The sequence below is a fragment of the Canis aureus genome, chromosome 27, assembly GCF_053574225.1.
Source record: "Canis aureus isolate CA01 chromosome 27, VMU_Caureus_v.1.0, whole genome shotgun sequence".
In the NCBI taxonomy this organism is placed as follows: domain Eukaryota; kingdom Metazoa; phylum Chordata; class Mammalia; order Carnivora; family Canidae; genus Canis; species Canis aureus.
Genome location: NC_135637.1, coordinates 5377486 through 5391242, shown reverse-complemented (window position 1 = coordinate 5391242; position 13757 = coordinate 5377486). Strand labels below are relative to the sequence as shown.

The 13757-nt window shown below is 51.5% G+C and overlaps 1 long non-coding RNA gene across 1 annotated transcript; it reads right to left on the bottom strand.

Moving 5' to 3' along the window:
* Positions 1-994: 994 nt before the first annotated feature.
* On the bottom strand, positions 995-13391 carry LOC144299702 (uncharacterized). The gene is made up of 6 exons (XR_013366363.1): positions 12908-13391; positions 11166-11446; positions 8726-10700; positions 8242-8495; positions 6466-6905; positions 995-1389 (listed from the first exon to the last, which is right to left on the bottom strand). It is a non-coding gene; the product is annotated as an uncharacterized LOC144299702 (long non-coding RNA).
* Positions 13392-13757: the final 366 nt, after the last annotated feature.

Here is a 13757-nt window from a genome sequence, read left to right as displayed (position 1 = left end):
TCCCCTCTTCACCCCGGCTGTCCAGGAGGGAGAGGCTGCCTGGTTTGCGTTTGACTCTCAGGTTATTAGACAGCCTTCCTAAAAGTGAGAACCAGGAAACCCATGCTGCGTGTGCAGTCGCTTGTTCTGCTAGGATTGTGTTAACACTTCTGCTGCCGTGGACACAAATCTCTGTTTATGTCTGAACCCTAAGTCCATATCTTCAGCTCCACACCTCCGATGGAGGATTAATGTTAGGAAGCAAGATGCAGAATGATTTGGGGCAGTGAAGGGAGGTGTGATGTCTCCTGTGGACTCAGCAGTATCTCATTTGGGGCAGTGAGGGAGGGTCTTGGGAAAGGGGCAAGGGGAGAGAATATTAACAGAAAGAAGGTATTCTCAAGAACAGCATGGTGCTGTTCTCCAGAAACAGAGGCAATCTTTTAGGGCTCAGCATGTGAAACCCATGACATACTGCACCAAAGCTGATATTCTGATCGAGAATTTTGTATTTAGGAAGCTAGATGAAGTATCAAGCCTCAGGAAACCAGAGAAGCCTTCGTATGTTGCTCAGCTCATGTGTTATATTTGAATGAAACCTTGACACACGGCCGCTTTCACCAAAAACTCAAAAGGTGGGACTCTGTAACTTTTCTTAGTAATGTTCTCGTTTCTTGAGACCATTGTTGATGGCTTCTTCCAAACGTGTACTTGTCCCACTCCAGGGATAGTTCTTGGAGATGAGCAAGCACTTCTTCTAAAGCCATCGGCTCATCAGCTCTAAGGACCCCAGACCCTGTGATTCTCAAGCTTTCCCCATCCATCGGCCACCGTGCCCACCTTCTGCTGCTATAAAAAATAATCACTAATGGGAAATACTGGTGCTGTCGATATAGGAACATTTTGTGAAATATCATAAATAAACCATTACTTCATGCCAGTACCAGAGGTGTAGAAATTAATGTAAACATTATTTTATCAAGGGCATTAACATAGTAAGAGTGGGATGATTCACTGTCCCCCTGAAAGGCTATGGCACTGCTTCATGGCCCACATCTTGGTGTCACAGCACAGATTTTATTTCAGCACCCTCTGTGGTAATCCCCAGAACTGGGACCTCCAGAGACACTTGCATATGTGCACGAAGATGTTCCTGCCATTATTTTGGGGAGTAGCAGAGAATTAAAGAGAAACCAGATGTGCACAAGTGGTCAGCCAGCGTGCCTGGGCATTAGGTGGTAGCACAGGGTGCTGAGGGGTCGACGGCCATGCTCCACATGCTCCCAGGAAAAGCCACCAGGACAGCCAAGTTCAGCAGGAAGAAGCCAGGAGCCAAACGGCAAGCAGAGCCTGATTGGATTTGTATAGAACAACAAGGGTACTTTTGTTTGCTTGTGTGAATATTCAGAGCTGAAAAACAGAAGGACACAGAGAAATGTTAATAATGTTTGTGGGACAGGAAGTGGAAGTGAGTGTGGGGAGAACAGGAGGTCTCAGTGGGTAGAATGTCTCATTCTCTGTGTGTCCTGCTACTCTTGTGTATGGATCATTTCAATCATACCAAAATATGATTTATAAGTGGTAGAAAACCCTATAATATTTTATAAAAATAATATTCAAAGAAACTGACCACAGACTGGGTACTATTTCATATTCATGAATTACTGATAATGGTTTAGACTACAACAGCCTTCTGGCACATTTCAAGGAAAATGGTCATCTTTGAGGCACACATACTGAAGTGCGTGCAGGTAAAATAATATGATATGCAGTTATGAAAACTGCATCTCTATTCCTACATCTAAAATACAACATTTGGAATTATTATATACATATTGTTAAAGTATTTCAAATAAACAAGCAAAATTCTGTGAGGTTTCCTCAGGAAAGCGCATGGGGATTCCAAAGTCATTCAGAAACCAGGGGCATGGAGTATGAGGTCCAAGGGTGTGGGGGGCTCATGCTCCATCTCTGGGGGCCATTTCTGCCTCAGATCCAGCCTTGGGGTTCATTGCAGATTGCAGGCCCTGCGTGGTCACAGTATTTGAGTTCTTGAAAGAAACTAGACGTGCATTTGTCCTTTCTGATGGCTGAGTAATATGCCCACCATTTACTTTGACATGGATGGAACTGGAGGGTATCATACTGAATGAAATAAGTCAATCAGAGGACAATCATCATATGGTTTCACTCACATGGGAAATATAAGAAATAGTGAAAGGGATTATAGGGGAAAGGAGGGGAACTGAGTGGGAAAAATTAGAGAGGGAGACAAACTTCCTAACTCTGAGAGACTCCTAACTCTGGGAAACGAACAAGGCATAGTGGAAAGGGAGGTGGGCGGGGGGGTTGGGGTGATTGGGTGACGGGCACTGAGGAGGGCACTTGATGGGATGAGCACTGGGTGTTATACTATATGTTTGAAAATTGAATTTAAATTTAAAAAATTAAAATAAAAAACTAGTCTTGCAAATAGGGGGTTTGCCTGGGGCTGGCAAGCAAGGTGCCTGGGCTGCTGGATTTAGGGAACCCACGCTCTGAGGGCCAATCAGACCCTTAAAGACACTCAGACCTGGCACCGCTGGAGGTGATATGTCCCTGGCTTCTGATGCCTCCACTAGTCAGGCCCTTTCTCCTCATATTCAAATATGACCCCTAATGTAATTGTATGTGTGTGGGTGCGCGTGTGTGTGTGCAGTGAAGGAGAATGTATCTGAGGACCACTAGGCCCATGGGCGGCCAGCGTGATTTCTAAGCTCAAATTGTTGCTGTGGAGGGGCCCTTCCCTGCTTGCAGGCAAATGAGATCCCAACAGTAAGCGGCAGAGTGCTCAGAACCATGCAGGTGGTGGAAACCAAGCCCATCAATCCCATAACCAGAGGCTGGAGGGAAGGTCGCTTGAAAGGTGTCAAGGTTGATTTGCACATATGTCAAAGTCTCTCTAAATTGCACTTCCTCTATAAATATTTTGTTCAATAGAAAGGGATTCTTGGGATCCCTGGGTGGCGCAGCGGTTTGGCGCCTGCCTTTGGCCCAGGGCGCGATCCTGGAGACCCGGGATCGAATCCCACGTCGGGCTCCCGGTGCATGGAGCCTGCTTCTCCCTCTGCCTGTGTCTCTGCCTCTCTCTCTCTCTCTGTGACTATCATAAAAAAAAAAAAAAAAAATTAAAAAAAAAAAAAAAAAAGAAAGGGATTCTTGCTGGCTCAGAGACACCTGCCCAGCCAAGTCACTCATGTTGGAACCTCCTCATGGGGCTAAGGACTTTCTCAGACATTTTTAAATATAAGCAGGGAGCATGGTGCTTATTTCACAGGTGAAATACTGTGTATTCCTCTCCTCTAAGCTCAGAGCTGAAATGCCTAGGCTTTGTCATGATAAATCTCAGAGCAGAAAGCTCTGGGAGGAGGGGGCAGAGAAGTGATGTGTGAGCCCGAGCAGCAGCGGGAGATGGTAACACAGGGCTCTGGGAGCAAGTGGGCAAAGGAGGGAGCAAAGCCAGGGCACAAGATGCTGCATCGGGCTCTGGCGGGGTGGCTGTGTGGATGCCACTCACCGTGTCGTGCCTGAGCAGGCGCATTCTGGGTAGTGAGGTGCCACCGTGCAGGACAGAGATGGACCTTTTTATCACAGATTAGAATCTACTGGGGCTGCAGAAACTAAACACATCAATAAAGACATGAGCAGCATCTTTCCAGAAGGGCAGAGAGCTGTGAAGAAACAGAAAGGGGGCTCCCAGGGAATGGTTAGCAGCAGGGGCAGCCGGGGACCAGGTAGCCAGAGCAAGGTCTGGATCCGAGGACAGGGACCCACGGCCAGCACTGCCCTCTTAGTAACTGCCACGCGTGTAACCAGCAAGAGAGGTTCTCTGGTGCATGGGGCATGGGCAACCCACAAACCCTCCTGCACGCTGGCGCCCTCATCCCTTTCTGCGCTCGCTACTTATGTCTAGTCTCATTTTTGTGCTTTAGTGCTTCCTCAGCTAGCCTGTTTTAGTGCTTTTCTTCGGCAATGAAAAGATTAGGGCTTAAGCAGATTGCCACGTTTGGGGCAAGGTTATGAGAACAACGAAATCTGGGCTTGATGCCCCCATGAGATGAGCCGGCAACAGTGTGAACAATGTGACACCAGAGCAGCAGAAAACCTGCCTCGTGGAAACACGGAGGGGCTTTTAGAGGCTCCACCAGGTGGCTTTCCGTCTTCTTCCCGTCTTTAACTTCAGGCAGGATAATGCGGTGGGAGGAGCCACTCTGGAAAGGTGGGGAAGCCTTCCACCCCCAGGCTGCTGGAGGAAGAGGTTCCTGCTGCGACACTTGAAAGCCCAATAGACATGTCTGAATTTATAATACACTCTTGAAGTGCTCATTCATAGTCCTGAAGGCAGTTTCAAAGCCACGGAGAGGATGCATGATGTGGGACCGGCTTAGGTGCTGGGAAGGGTGTCTGGGGGGCTGTCAGGACAAGAGCACTAACTGCACTGCTTGGAAAAAGGCGCCAATAGCTAAAATGCTACCACTTAATTCTATTTGGCAAATATTTGCTGTGTGCTGTCCATAGAGCACAGATCTAGGAAGGGCAGGAGGTGATACACAGGGCCTGTGACAATGCGTGGTATGAGCTGGGAGGAGCACGGGTATCCCTCCCGTTCACTCCGCACATGTGTGTGTAGGGGGGGTGGGGGGACGCTGCTGTGTGCAGGGTTCTCTGTTGAGAGCAGAGAAGACAGGTGCCCCGTAGCCATGAGGCCAGCCACATCGCAGAGAGGGCTGTGCTGCCAGGCTTTGTCAGGAGTGACATCATATAAGCAGAAAATTGGGAAAGAACAAGGTGTAAGAAGGGTAGGAATATGGGCAATGTTGTGGGATGTACTACTGCAGGGGACAAGGTGGGTGGGCTGGGGTCCAGGAAGCTCTTTTGGGAAAACCATGCATGACATAGCAGGTCACAGAAGAGGACCAGGTGGGGCTAGGAGGAAATTCATTCTGTTAACTTCACCTGGAAAGCTACCGATTGCCTGCCATGAGCCAGGCACAGTCTGTCCCTGGGGGATAGGAGCCCACACACCTGCTCCGTGAGCTCACGTTCTCTGAAGCACAGTGCCAACTCCAAGATGGGGGTGAGCATGCAGGATATGAGTGGTGGGTGCTAAGCGACAAGGAAGGCAACAAGGAAATGCCGCTAGGTATTACCTTTCCATATAAGACGGCAAGGAGAAGCCAGTGAGCAGGTGGGATTGAAGTAAAGCCCTAAAGGAAGCTGTGATATGAATCCTGGCCAGGTCAAAGAGAAGACTGCTCCAGGACGTCAGACCAGACAATGCAAGGGTCCTGAGGCAGGGACAACCTGGCAGGTCCTACAAAGTGGCCAAGTGCAGCTGGAGCAGGATGAATGTGAGGGTGATAGCACAGCATCTCTGGCTGCCACTGGGGCAACAAACAAGGGCTGTTGGGGTGGTGGCAGGAGGGACACTAGCCACGAGGCCACTGCAGTCAAGCGGGTGAGAAATGCAGACAGCTCACAATGTGTGTGCAAGCATGAGGTTGGGGACAAGTGCCAAATATGTTGACCATATTTTGACAGATTGGCTGGTCAGGTGGATGTGGGATTTGATGTCAAGAATGAGTCTGGGTGTTTGGGGTGGACCAGCCAACTCCTGACAGGTTGCCATGCCCCCCAGGGGAGTGACAGGTGTGAGGGTCAGAGCAGGAGCGGAGGAAATGAGAGTTCACACCTTGTAGACCAAAGGAGGGGAAGAAGCAAAGCTGCCAAGGGGTGCGTAGAGTGTACACAGGACTCCCGGCTCCCTGGAAATCACAAGGAGGGGCGAGTGGTGGGGTGAGGTCCGAGAGGGATGCCACCCACGGCATTCATGCATCCAGGTGTGGCTGACGGTAGCTGTGCCAGCGTTCTAGGGTGCCACTGAGGGAATCCCAAGTCTCCTTCCCTCTGAGGCATCGTCAGTTGTAAGACCTGCCATTATTTTATGTTCATTCAAGAAATAAATTAGGCTGATGCTTACATTATGGAATGGTGCTGTTTTATCCCTTGGAATTTGCATCGTATGCATATTGTGTGCATCCAAGGTAGACTCTGGATTCATACCACACAGCTCTCTGTGCTTGCAAGAGGCAAAGCACACACAGAATAAATCTGTTTGCAAACTTCTGCATTCAGACTCTGACTCTTCTGAAACATTCTGAGGCCAGAATCATCACTGTTCAGGTTTTCCCATACACTTGGGGACAACAGGTGGTCATAAGCCATGGGTGATGCTGCCTGCCTCTCTCTCTCTCTCTCTCTCTCTCTCTCTCTCTCTCCCTTTCTAATAATCTCACCTATATTCAGAGAATTTTCAGGCTATCCTGAGATGTTCAGTGAACTGAAGTTATGGTATCTTCTTATAAGTACACTTCTGTTGGACACAGAATACATCAAAACACTGCAAAACACATGCTGATCACAGAAATGTTAATGCAAACAACACACCTTTTGGAACCAATGGCATGTGGTTGGATCGAATGCCCAGCAGCAGGGTCCAGGCCAACAAGGGGACAAGGTGTTCAGAAGAAACGTGTGTACTCAAACGGGCAAGTCTAGGAGCTGTGTTCTGGATAAATGTCTCAGTAAACCATGCCCACAAGGTGCCGAGTGCAAGCTCGCAGACCTCGGTGACCTGCACCAAGCGCTGGTGGCTCCCTGGAGTGGTGGTTGAGGGTTAAATGGCCTTGCTTGGGGACCTGGCCGTGCCTTCTCCCATGTAAAGGGTCGGCTGGCCATGGTTCCGTGGATCTCACCCCCAGTAGGCGTGCGTTCTCACGCTGACTGCGCAAGCAGAGTGCGGACCCACAGGCCTGTCGTGGGTCAGAAGGAGCGCTGTCCCGTGTCTCCCATCCTGCCATCCATAGCAGGTCCCGCCAGCCTAGACTCTAGAGGTAAAGAAGGAAACGCCATTCACTGAGAGGAGTTGTGTGCTTCTGCGCCAAAGGGAGTGGATGCGTGGGTGGAGAAGCTCGGGGCCTCGGTTCCAACATGCCCCAGGCAAGCCTGCCGAGCACTCATCCCCAGAAACACAGTATGAGCTCACAAGGGGAGTGGGGTGTGGTCAGATTTGCAAGGTTTGCAGGGGTGTCAGGCTCAGGGTGCGTCCCCTGGTGAGGGTGGCCAGGTTCAAGGGGAGCTAGACGGGGTCTGGGGTTCCCGCCAGGACAGTCGGAGGGGCTGCCCACAGGCTGCTGGAACCCCCCGGGACTGCCAGGGGGCTGGGCTGGTAGAGCATGCAGCTCCCACAGCTGTCATAACAAAGGAGCACACTCTGGAATAAGAGAAACTTGAGCTCGCACAGTTCCAGAGGCCAGAAGTGAGAAAGCTAGGGTCAGAGGTGCCCTGCCTTCTCTGAAGGCACGAACAAGGGATCTGTGGCAGGCCCGAAGCCCAGCTCCTGGCGGTTGCCTGCCACCCCTGGCTTTCCCAGCCCACAGACACACGCTGGGCACAGTGAGCACTGGAGACCCCTGGCACCGCCCCCACGGGGTCCTGCGGTCTCTCCCCCCTTCTGAGAGGACACAGTCACTTTGGATGTAGGGCCCCTTCCTTCAAGCAGTGTGAGCTCATTATAACTCATTACATCTGCAAAAAAACCCTTTCACACTAAGATTGCATTCTGAGGTTCCAGGGAAACACAGATTCGGGGGGGCCAGTGTTCACCCCAGTGCAGAGAGGAAGGTTGAGTCAATCTTCCACATGTCAGGGAGTGGGAGGGACTGAAGGGAGCTTGGTAGATGGCAGAGGTGCAAGGGGAGAGAACCTAGCCAGATGGTGTGGGCCACGTGCTGCGGGCACCAGGCTTGGTGGCCTCCACATCCTCCCTCCTCACTGGCTTGGCTCAAACTACTAATGGGAACCCTCCTACGCCTTCATCCCATCACCCTGGTGAGCTCAAGGAGCCCCAGGACCTTGGGGCTGGCAGCTTCTCTGTGCCACCCGTCTGTGCCCACCCAGTCCCTGCTCTCCCTGTTCTGCCACGATGGTGTTCCTGACCCGCCCTTGGTCCTGGGCCATCGCTGCTGGATGCAGGCCGCAGCCCAGGCTCCCTGGCAGCCTCCAGGCATGCTTACTGCCCAGGGGACAGCAGTACACATCAAAGGAGTATGAAATTTCACCCGGGAGCAAAGAGCAGTGGTCGGAGCTGGCAATGGGGACCTGGGGATATGCAGATACCCCGCAGTCACCAGGCTTCACCTCCCAAAGACAGGGCTCCCTCACCTGCGTGTCCAAGGGGCTGCTTGAGGAGTGGGACCAACTTCATAGCTGCTGTCCTATGCAGCTCGAAACAGGAGTGCAGAAGGGATGCCTGGGACAAGTATATCTGGTTCCCTCTTTCTCTTTACAGAGAGTGTTTTCCTGTGACTTTCATTATTCACCATGTCTGTTGAAGTAGTCCCCGAATCTATAAACAGTCTGCAAACAATAGTTCGGCTTGATGGATTCCAGCAAAAGGAGAAAGCAACCAGTGTGTCCTAGAAATTTTAAATCCTTGTTTGCACACAAAGCAGTGCTGGCGAACATTCGCCATATGCTTGTCAAAGGTGGGATAATGAACTAGTGTCCCCGCCCAGAGATGGCCAGTCCTCAGCCCCCAGAGCCAGTGGGTCAGTGGGGTCATAGAGGGCATTGCGGTGGGAGTCACCTGGCCCCAGGATCTCCCAAGTGGGCCCCATGGGATCTCTCACAGCCCATCTGACCCTACCTGCACCTCCATCTGCCTCCCATTCTCTGGATCATTCTGAGGCAAATCCTAGACATCATAATTTTTTACTCATAAATACTTCAGAGTGTATCTGTAAAAGATAAGGACCGTGATACCATCATGTTAATAGACAGTAAGACCTTGATAGCACCAACAACCCACCTGTGTTCAAATTTCCAGTTGTCTCATGGACGTCGTGTGGAGTCCAACCACATTTGCGTGCTTTTATTTTTTTAAATTTTACACGTGTTGATTTAAATCAGGAGCCAAAGCAGTGCCACACTCTTGTCCTGGGAGTGATATCCCTAAACCTCCTTTAATCTTCGGAGACTCCCCACTTTCCTCATCTGCATGCGTGGGAGAATCCAGTTTCTGTGTCTGGCGGAGCTTCCTGGTGTAGGCTCACCAATCCCGTCTGCAATGGCCATGTTACTACTCTTCATCTTGTGTGGTCCTAGAAGTCGGAATCCAGGTCACCAGGCTCAATGGGGGGGGATGTGGGTTTTGGGCAAGAGCTGCAGGGTGGAGGCAGGGTGAGGCAGGGAGCACATGACGCTGGTGCCAGGGGTCGTCATGCATGAAGCCTGGACCCATGACTCCAGCAGCCAGGGCTGCACAATGCTGCTATTCTGTTCCTTCTATTCTTATTCATCTGTTTGGTGAAAGAACTCTACCAAGAGAAGTTTCCCCTCAACTATCCTTGGTTATGCCTTGCCAACATTTTCAGAATAGTGTTTTGATGGACACACATCAGCCACCCGTGTAAGGTTTGCTGTGTGTAGGAGGCTGAGGCCTGTGAGTCTCCAGGGCCCCACGGGGATCCTGACAGATCACTCACCAGCCTTGGTCAAGCACTCAGACACAGTCCGCCTCTGGCTGAGGCAAAGGAGCGCCATCCTCTTGAATGCTCTCTGCTTCCAGACTTCTGGCTTGAGGCCCCTCAACATCTCCACACTGGATTGTGTTGAACCATGTCCCTGTCTCCCCAAATTCCAGTGATGGAGAGCCAATACCCAATACTGAGTTAAGATGAGGTCACAAGGGTGGGCCATAATCCAGGATATTTGCTGTCCTCAGGAGAAGAGACGGCTTGGACACAGATACATACTTGAACAGACCTCCCCCATCTCTGCTGTCATGTTCCTGAGGCAACCCCAAAGGTGGCCGGTACCCAGCTGAAGCTGGAGAGAGGTCTGGATGCTCAGAGCCATTGGATGGGGCTGCCCCCAGTACACGGTCAAATGTCTGGGGACCATTAGTTTCCCCCTGACTGCTGCTATTCATGCGCTTGCTGCAGCTCATGCTTGGCTAGCGCTTTGCTTCTGCAAGTCATTCAATAGTTTTAATCCAACAAATGTATATCGAGATCATATGTCAGATGCTGCTAGGGATAATGGATTGAAAGGGGAAATAAATTGTGTCCTCTGCCCCCACGTTGCTCACAGACCGGTTGAGACATAGGTTTTTAGCAGGTAAATATATCACGTGGTCACTGACACTGATGAGCATTCACATTTGCACTAAGAACGCCAATGAACTCAATCTGGGAAGGAGAGTTTGGTGAATTGCGTGGGTAGAAGATGGAGAAGAAGGAGGTCAAGTCTCCAGGGTCTGCAGCTCAGGAGCTCGTGTGGACAGAGGTGCCACCCCCATGGTGAAGACATGGGAGGAAGTGGCCTCAGAGGCAGATTTGCAGGACATCCAGGTGGGGGGCTCTGGCAGAAACTGTGGTACCCTAGCTTGGGGCGCATGGGGACAGCCTTGGTGCAGCCTTGGAATGAGCCTATGACCAAGGATGGAGCCCCAGGGACAACAATTCTTAAGATCATTCTTTTAATTGACAACATATTAAGCTGGGCAGCAATGTTGTTTGGACACTTCAGAGGCTTCCCTGTTGGTTTCCCATGTCAGCTCATGGTCAGTTAGGGGGGTATGAAGTGAAACTCCGTGGTCTCAGCACAGCTCCTGAATGAAACTGGAAGAGGAGAGGAGTCAGCAGTGATTGCCATGAGTTGCCTGGTTTTGCTTTGTTTCCCTCATATTCCCTTCCAATGCCAGAATAGGAGTCCTATATTAATGAGCTTACCGCCCCCCCCCCACCATCTCCAGCATCCCACTCAAGAAAGCAATGGCCTTGCTGTGCAAGTGCAAGCTCAAGACAGACCTTGCATCCTCATCCCTCAGACGCCCTGCTAGAAGGACCTCCTACCGGTAACCCCCGCAGTGCCGAGCCAAAGCTAAGGACAGGAGCACTCAGAGAGGGTAGGGACGTGAGCTTTGGAAGTAGACAGGGCTGAACTATAATTCCATTTCCATCCCTGGCCAGTCCAGATTCCACATTTGCAAAATGAAGAGGATCACAGGGATTTCATGTTCTCGCAATTAGATTAGATCATGCCCAGCCCCAAGCACCTGCTTCTTGCCCTATTTATACACTCACTGTCAACACCAGCTTGCTTCTTTCAGTTTACCCAAAGCGGCAACAGGAGTTGTACAACACCAAAGAAGTGTCCATGAACTTGAGAATTGGTCCGAGATATTTGCTGACCTCCCAAACACGAAACTCCCAAAGGAAAGACCAAACGTGACTCCCTTCGTCTTGTGTTCATCAGCAGAAATGCGCAGGTCATCATCAGAGTGACACCTTGCTTCGTGCACTCGAAAGTCCGCATAGTGTAAATGGTGTTTGTATCCATATCACAGTGTCTGATGCTTAGAAATCTGTCAGATAAAATTATTTGGAAGTGAGGAAAGCGGAGGCACGTCTTCTCTTGTCGCAGCTCCACCATCCTCAGCCTACTAGAATAAACATTTAACATGCAGGAGCTCCATGTGAGCCGCCCAACCTACCAACTAAGATTCTTCACGGAAACCGCACACACTCGCAAACTGCACAGAAGAGTGGTCGTGGTGCAGGAGAAACTACACGCCTGGTTTTGGGGTGGTGGAATGGTGGGGAAACAGGGGGAGGGAGTGCCATGAGGACAGGCGGCCCAGGCAGCTCAGCTGGAGGTGGAGGGGGCTGCGCCACAGGGCAGGAAAGGCCCTGAGAATAGCTGAGCACGCACTGTGGTATGTGACATCATATGCTCCATCAGTATTTGAAGGCATAGAGGGAAAAAGCCAGGTTTTCTTTGGACCGTATTGTGTAAACTGAGCCCTATTCCTGGGCCAGGATGCAGGTGTGGGATTTTGCTTATTCAGAATCAAAGATGATGAATTTGATTGTGCAGTGACCACACCACAGGAGACCATGACTGCATCCCCCTCGGGCCATCCCCAGACACTCCAAGAGACCAGGAAGGGGATCTCCTGGGTGAGAAGTCTGTCTCTGCTGTCTGGGCACTCTGGGAGTGGGCAGGAGGTGCCAGCTGAGGCTCTGCTTGGAATCCAGAGAGAAGGTGGAGCGCACAGGCCAGGGAGCGGCACATCGGGATGGAGACCCAGGTGGGGCTGGCCTAGTGCTCCTATAGCTGCTGGGAGACATGTGGGAGGATGGCAGGGACACTTACATCAGGTAAGTACCTGAAGCCCCCTCCAGACTGCAAGCATTCGGCGGGCAGAGCGGGGCTCTGGGAAAGGCTTCTCTTGAGGCTGGAACCACAGGCAGGTACCAGCAACAGTGCCAACACTCCAGTGGCCTCTTGGTTGAACTAAAATACAGCCCTTGGCAGGGCCGTCACGCCCTCACTGAGCGGACCCCCAGGCGGTTATGGTGACCACGGGCCTGGTTTGCCCAGAAAACAGGACCTTTGGAACTCAGACTGAGATAGTCACCCGCCCATGAGCACCGCCCCTCGTGCTCACTGTGCGAAGACACTGGGGTTTTTGGAACACCTGGCCTTGCGCTTTGGCCCCTGATCCCTCTTTGTTGGCAACAGTCTCAGCCTGTCCTCCCAGTGCTGACCTGATTCTTGTCATCCTGGTCTCACTTGCAATGCCACCTCCTCTGTGAAGCCTTCCTGGCTGCCCCCTCTGCTCCCGCTCTGTTTTCCCTTTATCACAGGGGTCACCTCTGTCAGGAGGGATTTATTTGGGTGTTTCTCTAGGAGGAAAACTGTTTGAACTCCATTCAGTGAATGCAAACAGGGGAGACGGGGAGCACACAGACCAGGAGCTGCTGCCCCAGGACACCTTCTGCTTGCCGGCACACCCACACCCCATGTCATTATGTGAACGCACCTGCTGAGGCACATGAGTGGGGTGTTCAGGTACCACCTCTCCTGGGTGTCCCTGTGGCTCCTCTCTCCCCCGCAGGTTCCCTGCTTCCCATTCCACCCTCTTCGTAGCTGTTGTTTGTTTCGGAAACAGGCTTTCTGAGACTGACACCCAGGGCTGCATTTTCCAACAGTGCCTCCGTCCCTTCTATTGTGCGCGGCCCTCTCTGCATGCTGGCTTCCGAGGCTGTACCACCGTCCTCGTCTTTCACCGGCTGTCCTTCTGTCTGTCCTCCTCAGAGAGTGTGGTCTCCGTGCTGCTGCCACCTGGGTCTCAGGCCAAAAGCAGTGTTGCTTAGCTTTAAAAGCTTCTATCAATCCTTTTCCCCCTTTTAAATAGGCTTCAATCTTTTCAGAGTAGTTGTAGGTTTGCAGCAAAACTGGGGGGAAGGCACAGAGATTCTCCAAGTTCCCTTGCCCCCACATGAGCAGCCTCCTGACTGCCAATATCCACACCAGGGAGACGTTTGTCACAATTGTGACCCTGCACTGATGCGTCTCCAGCACCAGAGTCTAGGGATGACATTAAGGTTTGCTTTTGGTGTTGAATGTTCTGTGGGTTTGGGCGAATGTCCATCATGCATCCACCTGGTGTGAGTTAGCACACAGAGTCCTCTCACTGCCCTAAAGCCCCCAAGCTCCGGCTGTTCACCCCTCCCCACAGGACCCTGGCCACCACCCACCTCTCTCACTGGCTCCATCACTGAGCCTTTTCCAGAACGCCACAGAGCTGGAATCACACGGCGGCATCCTTCATGGCGTCTCTTCCTTGCTCATTTCTCACATCCTCTGTCCTCCCCCCACATCTAGAAGCA